General features: G+C 42.5%; 1 long non-coding RNA gene across 2 annotated transcripts in view; it reads left to right on the forward strand.

Moving 5' to 3' along the window:
- Positions 1–23,596, forward strand: part of LOC140530204 (uncharacterized) — a 67,023-nt gene that overhangs the window by 21,870 nt on the left and 21,557 nt on the right. Inside the window, exon 1 of one of the 2 annotated variants that reach the window (XR_011975844.1) lies at positions 11,992–12,184. The exons of the other annotated variant lie outside the window; for it this stretch is intronic. This is a non-coding gene — a long non-coding RNA (uncharacterized lncRNA). Of the gene's footprint in view, positions 1–11,991; positions 12,185–23,596 lie in introns of those variants that run through there. 2 annotated transcript variants of the gene reach the window in all.

A 23,596-nucleotide genomic window follows, 5' to 3' on the forward strand; every position in this document is an offset into this window, starting at 1 on the left:
TTTTACTCACTGTTAAGTGCCAGTGAGTGATTAGTTCCTTTTAAGCAGTTAGCACTCATAGTCTTTACAAAGGTATATGTACTGTTAGGACAAAGTGGGAAAAGGAGTACAAGCATCCCTCTACTCTCTAAACACATTACTCAAATTTAAAATTATTTTTACCTAGGGGGAGGAGCCAAGATGGTGGACTAGAAAGACACACTTACGCAGGGTCTCCCATAAAATACCTGTAGAGAGGGACTCTCAACAAATTCTGGAGCATCAGAGTGAAGAACAACAGAGTGGAGGAGATTTCCAGCCCACAGTGACCTAAAAGGCCCACAGAAACATCAGTTGCACCGGATGTGGAGCCCAGCACAGAGCCCAGCCCAGCCTTGGCTGCTTGGCTTGAGGAGACTACACCTCAGGGGTGGAATTTCCAGTTGCGGCAGCAGGCCCACAGGCACCAAAGGTCAGTGACAGGGTTTTATCAGCTGGCCAGGAAGGGAGAAGGGCCTTCCCATAGCTCTGGCAACAGGCAGCAGCCACAGGGGTTGCACAGCAACCCATACAGACTACGCCATTGTTGGAGTGTAAAAACCCGTCGGGGCATTGAAGAGCTGAGTCTTACCTCAGCCCTGGGTGGAGGCCCTGGCTGAGCTGGTCTTTGTCTCACACTGAATGGCAGCCCTGCCCAACCAGCTTATCTGAAAATCAGCCCCCAGTGTTGACTTGGCGGAACTGGAGGCCAAGTGGCTGTGGAGAGGTATCTGCTAAGATTCTGGGCACAAAAATCCCTCTCTGCATCCAGATCAGTACAAGCTTGATCGTGCCACCTTGAAGGAACTGAGATCTCACAGATTCCCAGAGTATATCCTACTCTTGACAAAGGACCCAAAAGTCAAGTAACTGGTTGGGAAAATGCCCCAAAAAGAGAAAAAAAATAAGACCATAGAAGGTTACTTTCTTGGTGAACAGATATCTCCTCCCATCCTTTCAGATGAGGAAGAACAATGCTTACCATCAGGAAAAGATATAAAAGTCAAGGCTTCTGTATCCCAAACATCCAAAATAAATATTCATTGGGCGCAGGTCATGAAAGAGCTCAAAAAGGATTTTGAAAATCAAGTTAGAGAGGTGGAGGAAAAACTGGGAAGAGAAATGAGAGAGATGCAAGAAAAGCATGAAAAGCAGGTCAATACCTTGCCAAAGGAGACTCCAAAAAATGCTGAAGAAAATAACACCTTGAAAAATAGGCTAACTCAATTGGCAAAAGAGGTTCAAAAAGCCAATGAGGAGAAGAATGCTTTAAAAAGCAGAATTAGCCAAATGGAAAAGGAGGTCCAAAAGCTCACTGAAGAAAATAATTCTTTCAAAATTAGAATGGAACATATGGAGGCTAATGACTTTGTGAGAAACCAATAAATCACAAAACAAAACCAAAAGAATGAAAAAATGGAAGATAATGTGAAATATCTCATTGGAGAAACTACTGACCTGGAAAATAGATCCAGGAGAGATAATTTAAAAATTATGGGACTACCTGAAAGCCATGATCAAAAAAGGAGCCTAGACATCATCTTTCATGAAATTATCAAGGAAAACTGCCCTGATATTCTAGAACCAGAGGAAAAAATAAATATTGAAAGAATCCACACATCCCCTCCTGAAAGAGATCCAAAAAGAGAAACTCCTAGGAACATTGTGGCCAAATTCCAGAGTTCCCAGGTCAAGGAGAAAATACTGCAAGCAGTTAGAAATAAACAATTCAAGTATTGTGGAAATACAATCAGGATAACACAAGATCTAGCAGCTTCTACATTAAGGGATCAAAGGGTATGGAATATGATATTCCAGATGTCAAAGGAACTAGGACTAAAGCCAAGAATCACCTACCCAGCAAAACTGAGTATAATACTTCAGGGGAAAAATTGGTCTTTTAATGAAATAGAGGACTTTCAAGCATTCTTGATGAAAAGACCAGAGCTGAAAAGAAAATTTGACTTTCAAACACAAGAATGAAGAGAAGCATGAAAAGGTAAACAGCAAAAAGAAGTCATGAGGGACTTACTAAAGTTGAACTGTTTACATTCCTACATGGAAAGACAATATTTGTAACTCTTGAAACTTTTCAGTATCTGGGTAGTTGGTGGGATTACACAAACACACACACACACAGAGCATAGAGTGAATTGAATAGGATGAGATCATATCTTAAAAAAATGAAATTAAGGGGTGAGAGAGAAATATATTGGGAGGAGATAGAGAGTAATGGAATGGGGCAAATTATCTCTCATAAAAGAGGTAAGCAAAAGACTTTTCAGTGGAGGGAAAAAGAGGATAGATGAGAGAAAAACATGAAGCTTACTCTCATCACATTCCACTAAAGGAAGGAATAAAATGCACACTCATTTTGATATGAAAAACCACCTTACAATACAGGAAAGTGGGGGAGAAGGGGATAAGCAGAGTGAGGGGGATGATAGAAAGGAGGGCAGTGGGAGGAGGGATCAACTTGAAGTCAACACTCTTGGGGAGGGACAGGATCGAAAGAGAGAATAAAAGCAATGGGGGGCAGGATAGGATGGAGGGAAATATAGTTAGTCTTACACAATACAACTATTATGGAAGTCATTTGCAAAACTACACAGATATGGCCTATATTGAATTGCTTGCCTTCCCAAAGGGAATGGGTGGGGAGAGAGGGATGAAGAGAAATTGGAAGTCAAAGTTTGAGGAACAACTGTTGAGTATTGTTGTTGCTACTAGGAAATAAGAAATACAGGTAATGGGATATAGAAAGTTATTTGGCCCTACAGAGCAAAAGAGAAGATGGGGACAAGGGAAGGGAGGGTTGTTAGAAGAGAGGGGAGATCGGTGATAGGAGCAATTAGAATGCTTAGCTTTTTGGGATGGAGGGAGGGGAGAAATGCGGAGAAAAATTGGAACCCCCAATTTTGTGAAAATTAATGTTAAAAGTTAAATAAATAAATTTAATTAAAAAAAAGAAAAAAAATATTTTTACCTAGCAGTGGCATAACCAAGTTCATTTCACTTCCAAATGTAGCTTAGCTCCTGGATGAGTCTGTATTCCAGCTCCTAAAGAGCTGCGTCCCTCAGGGGCTTTACATCTAGCTTGCTTGATTGCAAAGTTTTGGGGGTTGGATCCCAGGAGCAGTGGTCTGGGATGCACTGAGATCCCAGATTATGAATTGGAAGTCACCTTGGAGACTAAACCCTCAACTTGACAAATGAGAGAACTGAGGCACAGAGAACTGATATAGCTAGTAAGAATGGGAAGCACATTTGGAGCCAAGTTCTCTGTCTCCAAAGTCATGCTCTTAACTCCTCAGAGCAAATAGGAATTCTATTCTTGCATCCTAGGGAAGAAAGGCCATTCAACTTAAGGGTCTCTGCGTGGTTGAAATGGTTCTCACTATTGGCTCACAAGTGTCTCCACCCCATCAGTTACGGAGACCCTTGGAGAGTGTGCTCTCAAAGTTGCAAGCTGGGCAGTATTGGTGGGGGAGTGAGTGTTATTGGAACACAGTAAGTTTGGTGAAGGACATCTATTTTAGAAGTCATTCATTTTCAGTGACTTTTAGTTCAACAAACATTTATTAACCCCCTACTCTACATTAGGCCCTTTTCTGGAGCTGGAGATACAGAGATGAAAAACAATGGAAGTCTTGCCCTCAAACAGCTTACAATTTAAGTCAAAGAGAAATAAATATATCTCTAGGATTTCACGCACTGATGAAACCAAATGGAGATGGACAAGAGAATCAAGAAGGAAGGGAGCTGGGTAGGAGGAATACTTCATTAGTCTTTCCTAATCATGACTGGTCACTACATTTCTCAGAGTTCTGAAACGTCTCCAAATTGTTTTCTTTTAAATTATCATGGTCATTGACCAACTAAACATTCCTGAAGGGAGGATGGCAATGAAATTCTTTGGCTAGTATCTAGTTAGGGACACCTTTATATGAAGTCACTCGGACTTCCCAACTTCTAGCACAGAGGAAGGGAGAGAGAGAGAGAGAGAGAGAGAGAGAGAGAGAGAGAGAGAGAGAGAGAGAGAGAGAGAGAGAGAGAGAGAGAGAAGAAGAGAAGAGAAGGAAAGGGAAGGGAAGGGAAGGGAAAGGAAAGGAAGATGGCAGCTCCTCTTTCTGTCCTCCAGAAGAGTAGAACGTCTACCTTTTACAGAGATAATGATGGATCGCAGAGAAAGTGAAGGGTCAAAGTCCTACATGATGTTCTGTCCTCTAGGAGAAAGGAAGATGCAGGTCCAGAAGGCACCATCTTTGTTGCTGTAGTACAATAGGAAGAAAGGGTTGGAGGAGCCTACTCTTCTGTTAAAGCAGATAGAGAGAGTTTGAAGAAGAAACCAGATCCTTCTGAGATCTACTACTCCCATTCTGGTTAGGATGTCGGCTCTTAATTGTGCTGCTTCTTACTAAGATCTCAGCGCTGGCTTTTTGATGGTTGTCAGCCACATCTGAAGTTCAGTGGAAGTAGTCTTCCTTTCCCAAGGGATATGCCAATTTTGAATCAAATTCTACTCTCTTCATTCCAGGAACCCACCTCTTCAATCCATTGACTTGATTCCCTGGGACCCATTATTTTGATTGTGGTCAAATGGAGAATCTTTCTGCCTTGCTCATTCCATTCCAGATATCTGGAGGGTAAGAGTGGGAATCAGCAGTTAATTTGGACAATGGCGTGGATGGCTAGCATACAGACTCCTTCCTGCAAGAGCATCATTTTTGGCAGCTGTAGAGTGAAAAAGTGAATGACTGGCAGGAGGGACACCCCTTAGCAGGCCATTACAGTAGAGCAAGGGAGAGATTATAAAAGCCTTTAATAAGTGGTAGAATTGGGAGCAGAAAGAAGAGAACAGATGTAAGAGATATTGCTGATGTACAATCTTTGGCTCTGGGACCAGAGAACATGTCCAATCCATCTTCCACATGACAGGTTTTGAATACTTGAAGACAACTGTAATGCTCCCTCCTCTCCCACTCCACCCCGCTTAAGTCTTCTCTCCTCTGTGCTAAATATCTCTAGAACCCTCAGTGATGCTTGTATGGTGTGGTGTCAAGATCTATTTCCACTCTAATCAAACTCTTCTGGATGCTCTACAGCTTGTCAATATCCTTCCTGAAGTGTGATCCCTGGAGTGGAGCAGAAAGCTCTAGATGGGGTCTGACTAGGGCAGGGGACAGCAGAACTAATACTCTGCCTCTCCTAATGTCCCTAGCTTTGTATTAATTTTTGAGGTAGTAGGCAGAATTTTCATTCAGTTCCTGGGTATTTCAGAGGGCTGGAGTGTAGCACAATGAGCTAAGAGCTCCAGAATCCAAATCAATAAAGATCAGTTAGGTGCCTGCTTATATACAAGATTGTCCCTAAGGGCAGTTAAAGGAGGTGAACATCTCCTAGAAAACCTTAGCCAATGAAGAGACAGTCAGTCAATCAATCAAGTAGAATTAATTAAGCATCTACTATATTTCAGACGCTGTGCTAAAATTATAGTCATCGTTCTAAGGGAACTCAGGCTGATGGGGGAGATGACATGAAAACAACTATGTCCAACCAAGATATAGACACAGAGTATTCTAATGATCCTGAAAATCTGCACCAAGCCACAATGTTGGAATTTCCATCGTTAGGATTTCTTCCCTTTGGCTGAAAGTTCTGATCCTTATTAAGAGGACAAACCCTAGTGCCTATTTCTCAACATCTTCAAAACTGAAGACGTGGCAGTGGAGAAGCTGACTGTCCCAGGTGAAATTGGCCACAACCATCCTTACATACGACTGAGTAGAATTCATATAAGTGGCTGGCAGCCATGCCTACCTGGAAATAGTTAGGGTTCTGCTTTAAACAGCAGTTCTAGAGATTTTTCAGCGCTGATAGACCACTTTCCAACTCTTTGGGGTATTATTTAAAAACATTTTCTTTTGAATTTAATGAACATAAAAAATAAATATTTCAATATAGACAGAAAAAGAGAACAGGACTTGTGAAGCTGTAAACTTCAGTCATGTACAGCATGTTGACCTTTCTTACACATATAGTTTATTGGATTTTTTGGGGTGCAATTCAAATGTAACTTTGGTAGTTCCAACATTGTCCTGCTTCTCTGTGTTCCCTTCTGATTTCTTCTATTTCATTTCTGAAGTGATTCACTGACTCCTTTCATTCTCCCTTTTATTAGTATCACAATTCCTATTCCCCCATCTCATTTCTTCCCCTAACTTTCCAACCCTCAGGAAGAAGTCTTCCTTTGTAACAAATGAACTACAAATTCACACTTGACTGTGTCTGCAATTACGTTTGGTACTTCAAATACTTCACATCTGTGAAAAGAGAGGTGGAAAGCACGAATCACCATCAGTTTTCTGGAGTTATCATTTGCCTTTGGGTTTGTAACACCAGTGAGTATGGTGGATTCAGGGACAGGTCACTGTGAATAGTGTGTTTGGCTCACTATTACCATCTGCCTCTCCTTCCTCCTCCCTTTCTCTCTAGATATTTAAGCAGCTACACATTGTTAAAATTGACAGTGTTTTAGTCAAGGAACAATAAAATGGCCCCTCAGTTTGGTATGGACCCTGACTCTACTGAGTTATGGAGTTTCTATTAAATTAAAAAAAATTGAGAGTATAATCACAATAACTCAGAGCCCCCATTTAGGAAAATTCCCAACATTTAGGCAGAAGGTCAGAGTTTAAATTCATATTTATCCCTGGATAATCTCTGGCCTCTTTGTGATTAAGGACAAATTTAGCTTATCGTAAACATTTCAGTAAAGAAGCCAGTGGATTATGTAATAAAGTTCGTTTATAGATCAGAGGGAAAGTTGAGGAACGGGCAGAGTTTTTCTTGCAATTTCCTTTAGGTATTGAAGAGGTGAATTTAGCCTGAACCTACTGCTCCAAGATGCTTGGAGGGTGCATAGCCATCCTCAGCCTCTTAGTTCTCTGTGACAGCCAGCTCTGCTTCTCCTTTCTCTTTTTTCCTGTTTTTTTCTGTTGATTCTTTCTGGATTAGCTAATGAGACCCCTATTTCTTCTGCTGCTCTCTAATTTTCTCCCTCTTTCTCTCTACCTCTCTTTTCTGTCTCCTCTTCTCTCCTCTCTTCTCCTCTCCTCACCTTTCCTCTCCTCACCTTTCCTCTCCTCTCCTCCCTTCTCCTTCCCTCTCCTCTTCTCCTTTTCCTCCTTTCTCCCTCTCTCCTCCATAGCATTTGTTCAATTTTTTTATTTTGAGAAGTGTCCATCTATATCTATGTATTGGCAAATGGCTCTGGGTTCAAAACCAGTCACAAACATTTACTATCTGTGTGATCCTGAGCAAGTCACTTAATTGCTGACAGCCCCATTGCCCAACTATGCATTGAATACTGAGATAAAATATGACAAAGACCCTGACTTCACAAGCTGACAATCAATTGAGAGGATGTGGAATGAGCACAAATTACTATCATCTAATCCTAGATTTAGATCTGGGAAGCACCTTAGACTTCATCTTGTCCGACACCCTCTTCCCTCAGTTTTACAGAGGAATGAACCGAAACCGAGAAGTCAAATGAGACCTACTCAAGGTCACCCAGCTGGCCAGTCAGTCAGGATTCACACCTGGGGCCTCTGGCTCTAAATCAAACACCTTTTCTACTTACTGCACTGCGTGGAGTCCCTTGATATGAAGTCAGTAGGGTAATGAGGAGAGCAATGAGCCAAAGAACTGAAGAAAAGTTGAAGGAGATAGAATTTACCCTGGGCTTTATAAGTAGGCAGGGGCAGGGCAGGGGCAGAGGCAGGGCAGGGGCCTCAGACAGGCCCCTCAGAGCTCTGTCTCCCCTTCACATGCCTAGTCTCAAGTTCCAACGCTCTGGGACTAAACTAGCCACCTCCACTTTAAAAAAAATCTGGCCCTAATTTTGTTTCCCCAGTTAAGGAAACAAAGCAACTGTTGAAACAAACTAATTAGCTCTGGGCCTTCTCTCTGCCTGGCTGCTTTTGCCCTGGGACAACATTTTATAGATGCTGCCCCCATCCCCCTAACCCAACAGCAGGAGCTTATAATGGAAACACTGACAGGCTTAGCCCCACTCTGACCATAATGGAACCCACTCTACAAGTGGTTAATTACATATGGCCTCCCTGGGTGGGAGGCAAGAGGTCGAGATGTCCTTGAGAGTTGGCACTTTGAGTGCCTGAAGGTGACAGTGCTGACAGAAAGCCATTTTATATCATTTTTATAAGGTTGGGTCTTGTAAGGCTTTCAATAATGACCTGTATGTTGCCAACAAAACCCAGTAGGAGGAAATAACTCAAGAAATTCTACTCAAAAGAACTATAGAATAGAAAAAAATATTTGAGTCCAACTACTAAAACACACAGGAGTTTTATGGGAAAAAAGGGCAAAATGGTTTTTATAGAAGAAAGATAGCAATGACTGGCGACATGGGGTGAGTAACAGTGAGACATCAAGTGTAATATGGTGGTTCTGAACCTGGGGCATTGGAGGGATGGTGCTGGTCTCTACAGAAACAAGGAAATCAGGAAGAAGGGTTGATTATGGGGGAAAGATAGTAAGTTGTATTTTGAACATGTTGAGTTTGAAACAAAAGGAAAAATAGGTAAAATAGGAAGCCCCCACATGACACTCTTCCATCTTCTCCACTTCATGACACCATCCCAGGTGAGCTCTTCTTTAGCCCATCTCCTTCTGCTTCTGATCTGCTTCTGACCCCAGGTGATTATCTCCCTGCCAGTGGTTTCCTCACCTCCCAGAATCTCTGCCTATAAGTGTCAGCATTTTAAGGTCTTTTCCCATGAATCCTTTTAGCACAAGGACTCCCATTTTGCCCTCATATTCCCATCACCTAGCAACATGGTCTTGGCACATGGTAGACTTTTAATGAATGCTTGTGGATTGCCCTCATAAGGCCTTGAATCTGTCTTTGCTCTTAATCTGAAAAGGATTTGAGGGCTGCTTGACCTGGTATCAAAATTGTTGGGTTTGATCCCCAACTTCTTGGCTTTAGGTAATCTCCCCATGCCTCATTTTCTTCTGATAAAGTATAAGTCTTTTCTGGGGTATTAGGTAACTCTGATAAGAGACATGAAAAAAATCCCTATTTAAATAGAATCTCTGATTATTTTGCATAATGCCTTAGTGTGGTGATTTGTGGGACTGAATGCTTGACATCTATTATCTAAGGGAGGGGAGGGGAGCCTCTCATTTGTTTTGTGAAGTTGGGCAAGTTTATCCAACTCCTCGAACTTCAGTTTTCTACTGTATAAGAAGATGAGATCTTTTAGGTCTCTTTCAACCCCAACATTCTGTGACCATAATAGTCTCCATTTTACAGATATGGAAACTGAAGCCCAGAAGGATTTCATCCTTCCACCAAGAGCTGAAGTAAAAGTAGGTTCTTTTTAAGGTCTATTCTCCCCTTTGGATTCCACGATCCTCATGGAATATAGCTGAGTGAGGTTGTTGTTCAATACTTTTAGTTATGTCTGACTCTTCATGACCCCATTTGGGGTTTTCTTGGCAAAAATATCGGAGAGGTTTGCCATATCCTTTTCCAATTCATTTTACAGATGAGGAAACTCAGGCAAACAGGGTGAAATGACTTGCCCAGGATCACACAGCTAGGATAAGTCTGAGGTCAGATTTGAACTCAAGAAGATGAGTCTTCCTGATTCCAGGCCCAGTGCTCTGTCCATGATGCCATCCAATAGGGTAGAAGGTAGCATCAATATTATCATTGTTTTGTAGTTCCAGAAAAGGAAACTGAGGACTAGAGACTCAAGTTTTCATAGAAACAGAATTGGACTTTGAGCCAAGGTCATCTGCCCTCTTCTGTCCATTTTCCCATGATTTGATGGATGGCAATATCTGGGAAGCTTGTACTAAACCTTAACATAAATTTAGGTAGCCTAGTGAGTAGCAGGTAGAATGAGCCAACCAGAAATGGACAGATAGATGAAAGGAGACATTGTCATGTAATGATGATGATGGTGGCTAGTATTTCTATAATGCTTTAAGGTTTGCAAAGTGCTTTATGCAAAACGACTCATTGGGTGCATTTGAAGAGGCAGTGTGGACTAGCTCAAAGACAGTTGGCATTTCAGCTGGGAAGGCCCAGACTTATAGCCTTCCTGGGGTACTGAAGCTCTAAGTGTCTCTGAGCTTCTCTGAGATGAGTTTCTTTCTTTGTCAAAGGGAGATAACATTAGCCCACAGGGTCTTTCTGAGACTCCAGTGAGATGAGTAGGCAAGGACTCACAAAGTCCTTGTGCCAGACTCACAAAGCTGGTGGTGTTCCTATTTGCTTTTTCTTTAACTTCTACTCAATATCTCCTTTTTCTTCTTCTGCTTCTTGGTTCCACTTTCTCCTCTCTCAGGCCTGTTCTGTTCTGCTCCATCCTTGGTCCTGTATAATTGACCTTGCACCCAAAAATTCCTCTTAAAAACTGATATTTACAGCCCCCTATTCCAGGCACCCAGCCCGAAGCACCCTACCAAGGGACTAGTAAATCTTCTAAGGTCCCTTTTATTGGCTCATCTTACTAACATTCATAGCAACAAAACAGAGTGGATTGCTCAGGACTGGGACTGCTTTGGGGCTTTTCCCATGAGTGATGGAGGGATGCCTCCCACTCAAAGAGCCTTGGCTCACAGGATTTTCTTAACCTTAGTTTTTTTTGTGGGGGGAGAGGAGGAGAAGGAAGGCCGATTCTTTCTGGTGGCTATGGGCTGTGATAAAGAGCTAAGAAAAGCTTGGCCGCTGGTCAGGTAGCCTCACAGGGAGGGAGGACAAGAAGGGATTTAATGATGTCCTAAATCTGTCCTGTTCTAAGCAACCATGACAACAGTGTTGGGCAATAGAAAGAAGGTTAGATGAAGATTCAGGAGGCCTGGGTTCTTGGCTGTGCTGTTGGCTTGCACTGTGGTGTCCAATAGGTAACAGCTTCTCTAGGCTTTAGTCACCTGGTTTATAAAATGATGATCATGGTGGGCATTATAATCTGGAGGGTTCCTTAATTCTGACATTTTATGTTATTAAAACTTTTTTTAAAAGAAAAATGATAGGTCTGCTTGGCAGCTTAGTGGGTAGAACACCTGATCTGAAGTCAGGAAGACCTGAATTCAAATCTGACTTCAGACACTTATTGGCTGTGTGACCCTGGGCAAGTCATTTAACCTGTCTGCCTCAGTTTCATCATCTGTAAAATGGGGGTAATGACACCTGCTTCCCAGAATTGTTGTGATGATCAAATAAGATAAAACAAATATCAATAAATATATAGAAGATGGCCCTTGAGCTGACTATAGCTGAAAGGAACTAGGGATTCTAATAGGAAGAGGTAAGAAGAGAGGCAAAGACATAGAGGTGGTAGATGGAGTGTCTTGTGTGAAGAACAGCAAGGAGACCAGTATGGCTCTGTCATAGTATGCAAGTAGAAGAATACAATGTAAGAGAATTGTGGCTAGGTTGTAGAGAGCTTTAAATGCCTAAAAGAAGAATTAACAATTAATACTGGAAATAACAGAGATCCACTTAGTTGATTGAGTAGAGGGTGACATGGTCAGATGCAAACTCCAGAACAATCACTTTGTCAGTTGAGAGGAGATGAGCTATAGCTGGGGGTAACAAGTCCAATGGTCAGGCCATTGAAATAGGCCAGGTGAGAGGTAATAAAGGACCAAATGAAAGTCATGTGAGTAGAGAGAAGGGGACATATATGAGAGAGATTGTAGAACAAGAAATGACAAGATTTAGTGATTAATTAGCTATGTGGGTCAGTCAAGAGAATGTAATCCCAAATGATGCTAAAGTTGAGAATTTAGGTGATTGGAATAATATTAGTAACCTCAGCAATAATAGGGGAATTCAGAAGAGGGGAGGAGCCTTTGGGGAAAGATAATGAGTTCTTTTTTGGACATGTTGCATTTGAAATGCCTATTTTGAAATATTTTGAGATGCCTATTTTGAAATATCTACTAGACAGTTGGAGATGTAGGGCTGGAATTCTAGTAAGAACTGAGGAATGTTGGGAGGGAGAGTATTCCAGGCATGGGAAACAGCCAGTTCCGATGTATGGAAGGAGAGCATCTTCTGTGGGAGAGATCAAGGTCTGCTGAGTGGTAATAATTATAAAGCCATGGGAGCTGATGAGATCAAGTGAGAGTCATTCATAGAAGGTGGTGGTCCCTCCTGAGCTACGCTGGTCTTTGGCTTTGCTTCAATCATGGGACCCTGGGCCAATTGACACAGTGGGATGGCAGGATGGGAATGAATGTCCTTATATATCCACTGTAGGCTTTACAGGCGCAGGAGAGATGTTCATTTATCTCTCTCTCTCTCTCTCTCTCTCTCTCTCTCTCTCTCTCTCTCTCTCTCTCTCTCTCTCTCTCTCTCTCGTCCTCTGGACCAAGCTTACTCACACACTGCCATCTCTCTCACATGCTGCTTTCCCCCTACCCCAGCCCCTTGAAACTGTCTCCCCAAGAAGGCACTAAGTATTTCAGGAGCAAGGGGAAAACTGAGTATGTCCCACTCATGGAAATCTAGGAAATACCACTTAGAGTAGGGGTCATTAATCTGGGATCCATGGATCCCCAAAAAGTCTATGGATAGATTTCACAAACTTGGATTGGAAAAATTATATTTTTATTTCTATATAATTGGTCTCCTTTGTAATCCTGTGTATTTTATTTTATACTGTTAAGAACATGATTCTGAGAAGGGGTCTGTAGGGTTTGCCAAAGTAACCAATGGGTCTAGGACACAAAGTTCAGAACCCCTGGCTTATCAAAACTTGGAGATGCATTCATTCAGAGACTACACCCCTTACATGTAGCACACACACACACACACACACACACACACACACGGAGAGAGAGAGAGAGAGAGAGAGAGACAGACAGACAGACAGACAGACAGACGGAGACAGAGAGAGACAGAGAGAGAGGGGGTGCAAAAGTAGCTATTAGAGGCAGAAATTAATAACAACTGGAGTCATCAGGGCAGGCTTTGTGGAAAGGCTAAGGACTTTTGATGTTCCTTCAGTTGATTGGGAGATTATGTGGAGAAAGGATTGGGGAAACTCACCTGATGACCTCAACAAGTCCCATAGGTTCAATGGTCATATCTGCACTGATGACTCCCTGATCAAAAACTACTTCTAGTCTCTCTCCTGAACTCCAGTCCCAAATTACTTCCTGCCTCTTAGACATCTTGGATGTCTTTGATACATGTCAAACATAACCTGTCCAAAACTGAACTCAGAATCTTCCTCCGCAAAGCTCCCTCTTTCAGACTTCTTTATTTGAGGTCTTTATTTGAGGTTCTTGCCAGAGTCCTCCTTAATAGCTTGATCCTTCATCTGGAAGATGGTCATATACCTAAGAGCCAGTGTGGCTTCAGAAAAGGCCGAGGAACAGTCAATATGGTGTTTGCTGCCCAACAACTCCAGGAGAAATGCCAGGAGCAGAATAGAGGTCCGTACACAATCTTTGTAAATCTGACCAAGGCCTTTGACACTGTTAGTTTTGAGGGCTTATGGAAAATTATGTCAAAATTTGGCTGCCCGGAGAAGTTCATCAGTATTCTATGTCAATTTCATGATGGCATGTTTGCCAGGTTTTTGTATAGTGGACAGTGCTCTTGTGCCTTCCCAGTCACCAGTGGAGTGAAACAGGGCTGTGTGCTCGTTTCCATGCTTTTTAGCATGATGTTTTCAGCCACCTTGTCAAATATTTTCTATGAGGATGAACGTGGCATCAAGGTCAGCTACTGCACTGATAGGAAACCAACACCAAAATGGAAGGAGTGTCCACGCATGATTTTCTGTTTGCAGATGATTGTGCACTCAGTGCAGCCTCTGAAGCTGAGATGCAACAGAGTATGGATCAATTCTCTGCCACCTGTTCTAATTTTGGCCTAATAATTAACATCAAGAAAACACAGGTGCTCCATCAGCCACCACCGCACCATTCATATGTGGAACCACTGATTACAGCAAAGGGAGAAGTTTTGAGTATTGTGGATAAGTTCACTTACCTTGGCAGTGTACTTTCCAGGGATGTACACATTGACAATGAGGTTGATGCATGCATTGCCAGAGATAGCTCAGTGTTTGGGAGGCTCCAAAGAAAAGTTTGAGAGAGAAGAGGTATTAGACTGACTACCAAAGTGAAGGTCTACAGAGCCGTTGTGCTGACCTTATTGTTGTATGCTTGTGAAACATGGACAGCCTACCAATGCCATGCCTCGAAACTGAATTGCTTCCATTTGAACGGTCTTAGGAAGATTCTGAGGATAAGGTACCAGACACTGAAGTCCTTGCTCGAGCTGAACTGCCAAGTATTCAAACTATGCTTCAGAGAGTGCAACTCTGATGGGCTGGCCACGTTGTTCAAATGCAAAACATACTCTTGCCAAAAATACTACTTTATGGAGAATTGCATGGGGCAGGTGATCACATGGTAGCCAGAAGAAATGATACAAGGACACCGTCAAGGTCTCTCTCAAGAACTTTGGATTTGACTGTGAAACATGGGAGACACTGGCACAGGACTGCTCAGCATGGTGTGCCCACATCAGAAAGGGTGCTGATGAGCTAAGCAGAATTGAGACAACACAAAGTAAACACAGGATGTGCAAATTCGGAGTATCTACCCCAAATATTCATATCTGTGCCCAATCTGTGGTAGAACATTCTGAGCTCGTATTCTTCTGATCAGCCACCGTCGAACACACTGAAACTTCACTTTATCGTCGTGATGTCATTTGGGTACTCTTCAAAAATGAAAGACAATAACTGTTTGAGGTCACCACTATCCTCCCATTCCTCAGGTGTGATCTAGGTGTCATCCTTGATTTCTCCCTCTTCCTTGCCCCACATATGCAATCATTTGCCCCCCTCTCTCTGTTCCTATAGCTTCTACCATAGTTTAGTCCTTTATTAACTCTTTCCTGGCTAGTCACAGAAGACTCCTATCTTTGTTGTCTTGGCTCAAGTTTCTCCTCATTCAATTTTCCACTAAGGTGACAAACTCATTCTCTTAAAATGTAGGACTGATCATGTTACTCCTCTTTACAACAACTTCCTTCTTACTTTCAGGATGAAGTCTAAAGTGCTTTGTTTGGCATTTAAAGCTCTTCACAACCAGGACCCTTCCTGCCTTTCCATTCTTCTTACCCTTTACTCTCCTCTTTCCTTTATGAAATCCAATCATCCTGGTGTACTTGCTGTATTCACACACATGGTCACTGGACCTTCCATCTCTATGCCTGGAATGAACTCATTCCTCATCTCTGCTTCTTAGAATCCTTGGTTTCCATCAAGACTACTCAAGAATCACTTTCTACATTAAGGCTTTTCTTATGCCCCCGGAAATTAGTGCTTCCTCTCCCCAAACTAGCTCGTATTAATTTTGTACCTATTTTGTACATGTTTATAGAAATATAAGTTCTTTGAGGTCACAGACCTGTCTTAGTTGGTCAGTCCACAAGCAGTTATTAAGCCTTTCTATGTACCAGGAATTGTGTTAATCCCTGGGGATACAGTGGAAAGTAAAAACAGTTTCTACCCTCAAGGATCTCACAATTAATTGAATCAGAAGATCAGATGAAAAAAAATATGCACAGAAAAGATGCATGCAGGTTAAACTGGCAGTCATCTCAGAGGAGAGACACTAATATATATGGGGACCACGAAAAACTTCTTTCAGAAGGTGACATTTCTTTTTTTTTTTGTCTTATCACAATGTTGGGCACATAGTAGGTGCTTAATGGTGTTTGTTGACTGGCTATAAAGGATGGTCTTAATTGGAAGAACAGGAAGAGTAGATACATAAAGGCAGGAATGAGGTGCAGATCATTCCCTATTCTTTCTCTCTTGGAAATTTTACTTTTCCCAGGATTTCAGCTATTACCTCCATGCAGATGCTGCTGAAGTTACATTTCCAGCCCTTACCTCTCTCTTGAGCTTTAGATACACATCTTCAGTTGCCTAGAGGGCTTTCCCATTTGTATCTCCACGGGCACCTAAAAGTCACTATGTGTAAAGCCAAGCTTATATTCTTCTCCAATAAACCTTCTCTTTCTGTCTTCACTATTTTATATTACTGTCACCATTTGCAAATTCGTCTCCCATCTTCAAAACTGTGCTGTTACCATAAAATCACAATTTCATATGGCCTCAGAGGTCTACCAGTCTACAGTGAACTTGAATCCCTACTACGAAATTCCTCCTAAGTGGTTACCTTGCCTTTTCTTGGGATCTTCTGTGCCAGGGAGCTCAGCACCCTTGACATTCCATTCCAATTTTAGACTGTTCTCATCCTAAGGAAGATTTCCCTTAAAGCAAATGGAAATCTGTCCTTCTGTAACTTCTGCCCCTTGTTTCTAAATCTTCCTTTTAAAGGACTTTCTTTGCATCCCTAGAACATAGTGTAGTACTTGGCATACAGCAAGTTCCCAATAAACCTTGTTAATTTGACTCAACATGATATGTGGCATGATTATTAACTACTTAAACAATATTTGTTGACTTGTCTGCCATGTACAAAAGAGATTAGATTAGCCTTCTTGTTCTGGGAGAGGTTCTAGCTCATGGGGTTCCTGAGGGCTTTGCTGGTAGAATCCATAGTCTGGAAGGGTTGCCCACATGGGAGAAGTGGACCTGTTGTCCAAGGACCTATCCAAGTTCCTAGTTAGCCTACTGCCAGGTTGTTTGTGGGGTGATGAATTTCTTGGCTGCACTAATTCTCAAAGGCCATACACCAAGTCACAGCAGGGCTTCCATCTGTATTGTTGAGGGGAGGGCTCCTTGAGGTGTTGATGTATGGAAGAGTTATTATAATTGTTAATATTATTGTAGGGAAGTGAACATATTTCTGGACTTGACTCTTTTGGGCATTGCGGAATGCGCCATGTGGGTGGCCACGCAGTGACCCACCACTTCTTCTTTGCACTCCATCCCCCCCAAATCCTTTCCCCTCCTGAGAAGTAGAGGCAACACACAGCAGGCTTGCCCTCCTCTGGGGCTGCCTGTTGACACATTTATAGCATCATAAAGTAATAGAATAATCGACCCCATGATTTTAAGAGTCCATCACTCTGTGTTGGGAGGAGACATTGAATTAATCCATCAAATCCAACCTTGATCTAGCTCATGAATTCCATCCCTAAGGGAAGGGGGGGACACACACATTTATTAAACACCTACTATATGCCAGGCACTGTGCTAAGCATTTTACAAATATTATCTCATTTGATCTTCACAATAACCCTTGGAGAAAGGTGTTATTATTACCCCCATTTTACAGCTGAGGAAACTGAGTCAGACAGAGGCTAAGTGATTTGCTCAGGGCCACACAGCTAGTAAATGTCTGAGACTGGATTGGAATTCAGGTGTTTCTGAGTCAGGGGTTAGTGCTCTATCTGCTTCACCCCTTAACTGCTTTCTAGACCTACTCTAGTACCCCAGATAAAAAAGTTGAGGTGACAGAGGGCTCACTACCTTACAAAATGTTCTGTTCCATAGTAGAACAGCTCTCATTCTTAACAAGTTTTAATTAGATCAATTGCTCAAACAACAAACATTTATAAAATGCTAATGAAGTGTTGTACACTGTGCTGAGTACTGGGGATGCAAATGCCCAAAACACGTCTCCATCTAATACTGTAGAGACTTTGTGCTTGATAGCTCGCAGTTCAGCTGATTTCAGTTGTGTCCGACTCTTCGTGATCCCATTTGGAATTTTCTTGGCCAAGATACTGAATTGGTTTCCCATTTCCTTCTCTAGCTCATTTTATAGATGAGGATACTGAGGCAAATAGGGTTAAGTGACTTGCCCAGGGTCACATAATTAGTAAGTTTCTAGGGCCAGATTTGAATGTAGGTCATCCTGACTCCAGGCCCAGATATACAGGGGCAACTTTCCTCTTCACTCTTCATTTTCAATAGGACTCCCTTGTAGAAAATTTTGACTTCTTGACCACCCCATCTTGACAATGTCCTTGGCTCCTACTTTGGTTGATTTCCTCCTTGGTTCCATGGTGGCACCTGCTTACAGCCAACATGCGCCTCTCTGTTTCCCATGATGCACTGCTCATCTTTGGGTCTTTGGAGATGGAATGTGCCACTGATGGATGACATATAACAACATCTGCAAAATATTAGTAGCTGAGATAGTAAAATTTTAATTCTCCCTGGTACTCACTCATGACAAAACCAGGAAGGGGTTTGATGCTTCAGTTCCACCCCTTCTGCTGCCCTCTGCCCCCCACCCTTAAAGAGACTGGGAAACCACTTTGGATCTTTTGAGTAATGGGCAACTAGACTTCTAGTTGTTACTTGATCTGAAGTGACAGCAATGGAGAAAACCAGGGGCTACCTCAGTGAGAGGGGCAAACATTACTAGGAAGTGTGCCCCTTCCCTGGGGGGCTGCGTGAGAAAGAACTGCAGAATCACCTAACCCATCATGGGGGTGGAAGACTGACTTGCAAGTTGTAAGAGGTAGGGTATTTTTACCCTCGAAAGGATATAGGAAGGCTTAAGAAAGGAGAACACTGATCTGAAGATCAGTCAATCAGCATTTCGTAAGTGCCTAGGGTAGTTAGGTAGAGAAGTAGATAAAGATTTGGGCCTAGTGACCAGAAGACTCTTCTTCCTGAGTTCAAATCCAGCCTCAGATACTTACTAGCTGTGTGACTCTGGGCAAGTCACTTAACTCTGTTTGGTTTAGTTTCCTCATCTGTAAAATGAGCTGCAGAAGAACATGGCAAAGCACTGCAGTATCTCTGCCAAGAAAATGTCAAATGGGGTCACGAAGAGTTGGACATGACTGAAAAACAACAGAACGAGAAGAACAAAATTAAGTGCCTACTGTGTCCCAGGCTCTGTGTGGAGTGCTGGGATATAAAGACAAATCATAAAACTGTTTTGATTGGTAACAGAATGTACCATGCTGGGAACTAGGAAGAACTTTTCTCTTTTGGAGTATGTGATGGAGATCTGGTTTCCTAGGAAAAGGAATAATTAACACCATCTGTGGGGAGCCGAGAATCGCAAGAGACACAACATGGAGGATGGGACACTGAGCAGAATGGCAGAAGAAGTCCAACTTCGTTTGTTAGGGAACTATGAATAGAGTTCAATGGAATTATGGGATGAGGCACAGGATGTGAGGCAAAATGGGACACTCAGTGGTGATCCTCCCATTCTACTGGGAGTTACAGAGATTTACACTCCAATCAAGTGAGCCACTAGGCACACACAGATAGCAGCAATGGTGGGAAGCAACCCTGGAAGCAGGTGATAGGATCCATGTGCTAAGAAACCACTCTAAAGATAGAGTCTTCTAGAAGTTTACCTAGAATATGACTGTGATTTAGGCTCCAGAGGTGGATACTCAACTCTCTCTTCTGAGCAGCATTGCTCGTTGTTGACTTTCGTCATTGTAAACTTTTGTGATGTCTGAAAAAGTCGTATTAATTTTTTGTTGACCTTTACACAAATCTGCTTACCCTTTGGACCTAATGAACCATTTGCTTGCAAAGGGATTCAGTGACAAGAGCCTGGGTTGTTTCAGGTGATGAAGTTGCCAGGTTACCTGAGTGAGGAACAAGGATTCAGGGAAGTGAGAATCCCATCAGGGTCTGTCTGGGTCTTTTGTATCACATGAGAACTTCTGAATCAAAGACTATTTCTCTATCTACAAAATGGGAAGAGGAATGGCCAACTTGCCTCCCATGTGCTGGGCTGCTGTGAAGCTCAAATGAGACAATAGTTCCAAAAATGTCTTGTGACCATAAAGTCCTAGTTTTTTTTACTATGTTTGTGGGGTGGAAGAGCTATAACCAAGGCTGAAAAGGGAGGCTGGGTACAGATCCTAGAGAATGGTGACCAGAGACTCCCTCTCAGAGGCAGCCAGGTCTGAAGGACAACTGAGCACTGAATGTTGAGCTGGCCTCCCATCATCACGATGTGATCTTGGACACGTCACTTCCTCGGTCTTAATCTCAGTTCCTGTAACTGTCAAAGGAGGGCCTGAATGAAGTTACCCCAGGTCCCTTCCTCCCTCTGGATGAGATGAGGCTTTGGTTTCCCCCAGGTCTTCCTGCATCTTCCATGCTGCCTTCTTCTTTGTTGGCCCAGAGGTTGGCATCAGGAGAGAACTGAATTCAAATCCTGCCTCAAATGCTTACTGGCTATGTGGCCCTGGGCATGTCTTTCCACCTCAATAAACCTCCCATTTTTGTCTGAAAAATGGGGATAACCACTGCACTCAATGCGGTGCCATGGACAGTCAACTGGAGCCTCACTGGCCACAGCTTCCCTCTACCTTGGAAACTCGAGTGAGCTGAGCCTTCATATTGTTTGAATTATGTCAATATGAAAATACAGAAAAACCACAGGGAGCTGGCCTTTCCCCTCACATAAAACAAGATTACGACCATATAAATCCCATTTAAAGGGCGGACTTTAGCCCATGGCCTAATTCATGTGAATTAAAAAAAAGTGTTGGCAAACGGTTTAGTTTAAAATGATATCTCTGCTTGCTATTCCCTTTGGACTCTCCCTTCCTCTTCCCTCCCAGACTTCACATCTCTGTAGCAAAGGTTTAGGGACCTGGACCTGAACATTGAGGTTACCGTTCCCCTTTGAAAATAATGGCTTACTCAGGAGAAGGTAACCTTAAAATTGGGGGATGACCCACAGGTTGTGGGAGCTAGAAGGGACCCTGGAAAGGAGAGTATAGAAAAGAGAATGGCAGAGCTGGAAGGGCCCTTAGAACACAGGAGGCAAGATGTTAGCCCTAGACATTTATCAGTTCAATCAGTCTGACTCTTGGTGACTCTATTTGGGGTTTTCTTGGCAAAGATATTGGAGTGGTTTGCCATTTTCTTCTCTAGCTCATTTTACAGATGAAGAAACTGAGGCAAACAGACTTTCCCTGGGTCACACAGCTAATAAGTGTCTGAGGCCAGATTTGAACTTAGGAAGATGACTCTAGATCTGGTGCTCTATGGACTATGGCTCCCCCTAGCTGCCCTGTTAGAGCTAAAGGAGTCCTTAAAACATAAGAAACAAAATGGAGCATATTAGAGCTAGTAGGGCCTTAGAACCTAGGTTGTGAGAAAACAAAATGAAGTATTGTAGAGACAGAGGGGTCTTTAGCACACAGAATGTGAGAACAGAATTTAAGAACGAGAAAGATTCTTAAAACAGAATAGTAGCACCCAAGAGTGTTGGAAATTGGAAGGACTGGAGAATGTAGAAAATGAGACCAGAGACTGTTAGTACTGGAAACATAGAATAGAACCTAGAATATTGGACCACAGGACTTCAGAAATCCAAGGCATGTTAGAGTTCATCTAGCCTAACCCTTTTATTTTACAAATATGGATATTGAGATCTGGAGAATGGAAGAGGTCCAAGAACATGCAGCTAGGTAGTAGTAAAGTCAGAACTAACACCCAGGTCCCTTGGCTTTTAATCTTGAACTTTAATGCTAAAACTAAGCACATTTTATCTATGATTTGGGAGTCATGTATGAAGAGGATGGTTAGGGAACATATAGAAAAGGAAGCTGGGATCCAAGTGGGCCAACATGGCTTCATTAAAGACAAGTTATGAAGACGAATGCCATTTTCTTTTTAAATAGGGGTTATAAAACAAGGGAAAGCCATAGCTGTGGTTCATTTGGATTTTTGCAAAGCATTTGATAAGGTTTCTCATATTATTCTCACACAATCTGATGGATTTGAAAGTGGTTGAAAGAAAGGAGCAGAATGAGGTCATTGATATTTTGCTGTGTTTTGGTAAGTGTCTCATGGGATGCTGTTAAAAGTGTCAAAATATTAGGAGACGCTTTTTCCAGAGCTAAGGCCCAGTAAGCAGGCTATGCCCTGAGCTTGGCATAACAACAATCCTTTGCTCTCACCCTTTGGATGATCTCAGCAAAGTGTAAGAATTATTTCTGGTCATGAAATCCTGCTCTGAATCACACTTGTCCCATTGTTGCTGGCTGTTCTCCCTCCTTGTCAGGACTACACTGTGTAGGCATAGGTATAAGAATTGAGAGGGCTCTGGTATATGTGTTTGATCTCCGTCCTTGCTTGTAAATTGTTTCCCTCACTTTGAAATTAAACTTCTGTTTGATTCCTCATTCTTCTGTCTCTAGGCTGCCTTGTTCAGTTCTGGCCACCCATAGTTTAGAGGCTGGTTCCATCCAGTTGACATAAAGTGGTGTCAGAAGTGGGATTAGACACAGAACTGGGCCATTGGACTCTCTGGTACAGTGGGATTGGATTAGGTGCCACCGAAGATTTACTTCTCCAGAGTCCAACACCCCTCATCTAGTGAGTCCTCTGCCCTAGTCCCTGCTGCACTCCTCCAGGCTCTCAGCTTGGTTGAGTTCACTATTCTTTTTGAGCAAAACTCAAGGGCCCCTCCCTTGACTCAGTTCATCCAGGGTCACTCTGGTAAGGGTATCCTTTCTTAACTGCACACCTTTGTTAATTGGCCTCTCTACATGCCTCTGTAAAATTGTAACTGCTTGGTTGAAGTTGAAAACTTTACTCAAAAGAAATCCTCATTCAAACCTTTGCTCTGACTAAAGAGTTTATTCAATATGGCAGAAAATTGTTGGGCAGGCCAGTTCAATTCCAGCTGTGCCTAGCTTTTTATAGACAGAAGTGAGAGTATTCTGTATAAGGGCAAAGGTATTTTGATTGGATCGTGCAATCACGAGGGCATGAGAGTAATGCTGCCTCAGCTCCTTCCTAAATATTTTGATTGGTTCACATTTCAAAAGAAGAGATGGGGTTCTTGAACATGACACCACCATTTTATGCAGGCTACCTGCCACATATTCAGGAATCAGTGAGCACAAACACCACAGCACGCACACCACCATCTTAGATGACTGCCATGTACTCAAGGTTTTCAAATGTTGTCCCTTATTCTGACTCAGCACAATAACTGACTTCCCACAATGCCTCAGGGATTTTACTTGGCTCTGTGTTGTTGAACATTTAATAATAATGCAAATATCTAGCCTTTGTAGAGTGCTTTAAGATTTGTTAACCTCTTTCCACATCTCATTGAAAATTCCATATTCCATATGTCATTCTGTATCTCAAGTGAGATATTCCATATCTCGTTGAATTGCCCATATGGAATATTCCATATCTCATTTCCATATCTCAAATGAGATATCCAAATTTCATTCAAACCTTACAACAACCTTGTAAAGGAGGTGCCATTGCACAACTCAGGAACCTGAAGTTGAGATACATTAAATCTTGCCTGGGGTCATACAGCTAGCAAATTCTTGAAGCAGGATTTGCACCCAGATCTTTCTGGCTCCAAGTCCAGGGTTCTATTCATTATGCCAATTATCTACATCTTGAGGGTAACTGAAGAGCCTCAAACCCATTGGTGGACTAGGGAGGGTGTCTACCCAGAGCATGTGAAGACTTTCCCCAGTGGAATGGGCAGATGAGAACAATTTATCCCAGAGGCCATGAAGGTGACCGAAGCAGATACTGTGGAGTGCTTAGAGCTTGGTCAGGCA

Source organism: Notamacropus eugenii, chromosome 2 (assembly GCF_028372415.1).
Source record: "Notamacropus eugenii isolate mMacEug1 chromosome 2, mMacEug1.pri_v2, whole genome shotgun sequence".
NCBI classification, from domain to species: Eukaryota; Metazoa; Chordata; class Mammalia; order Diprotodontia; family Macropodidae; genus Notamacropus; species Notamacropus eugenii.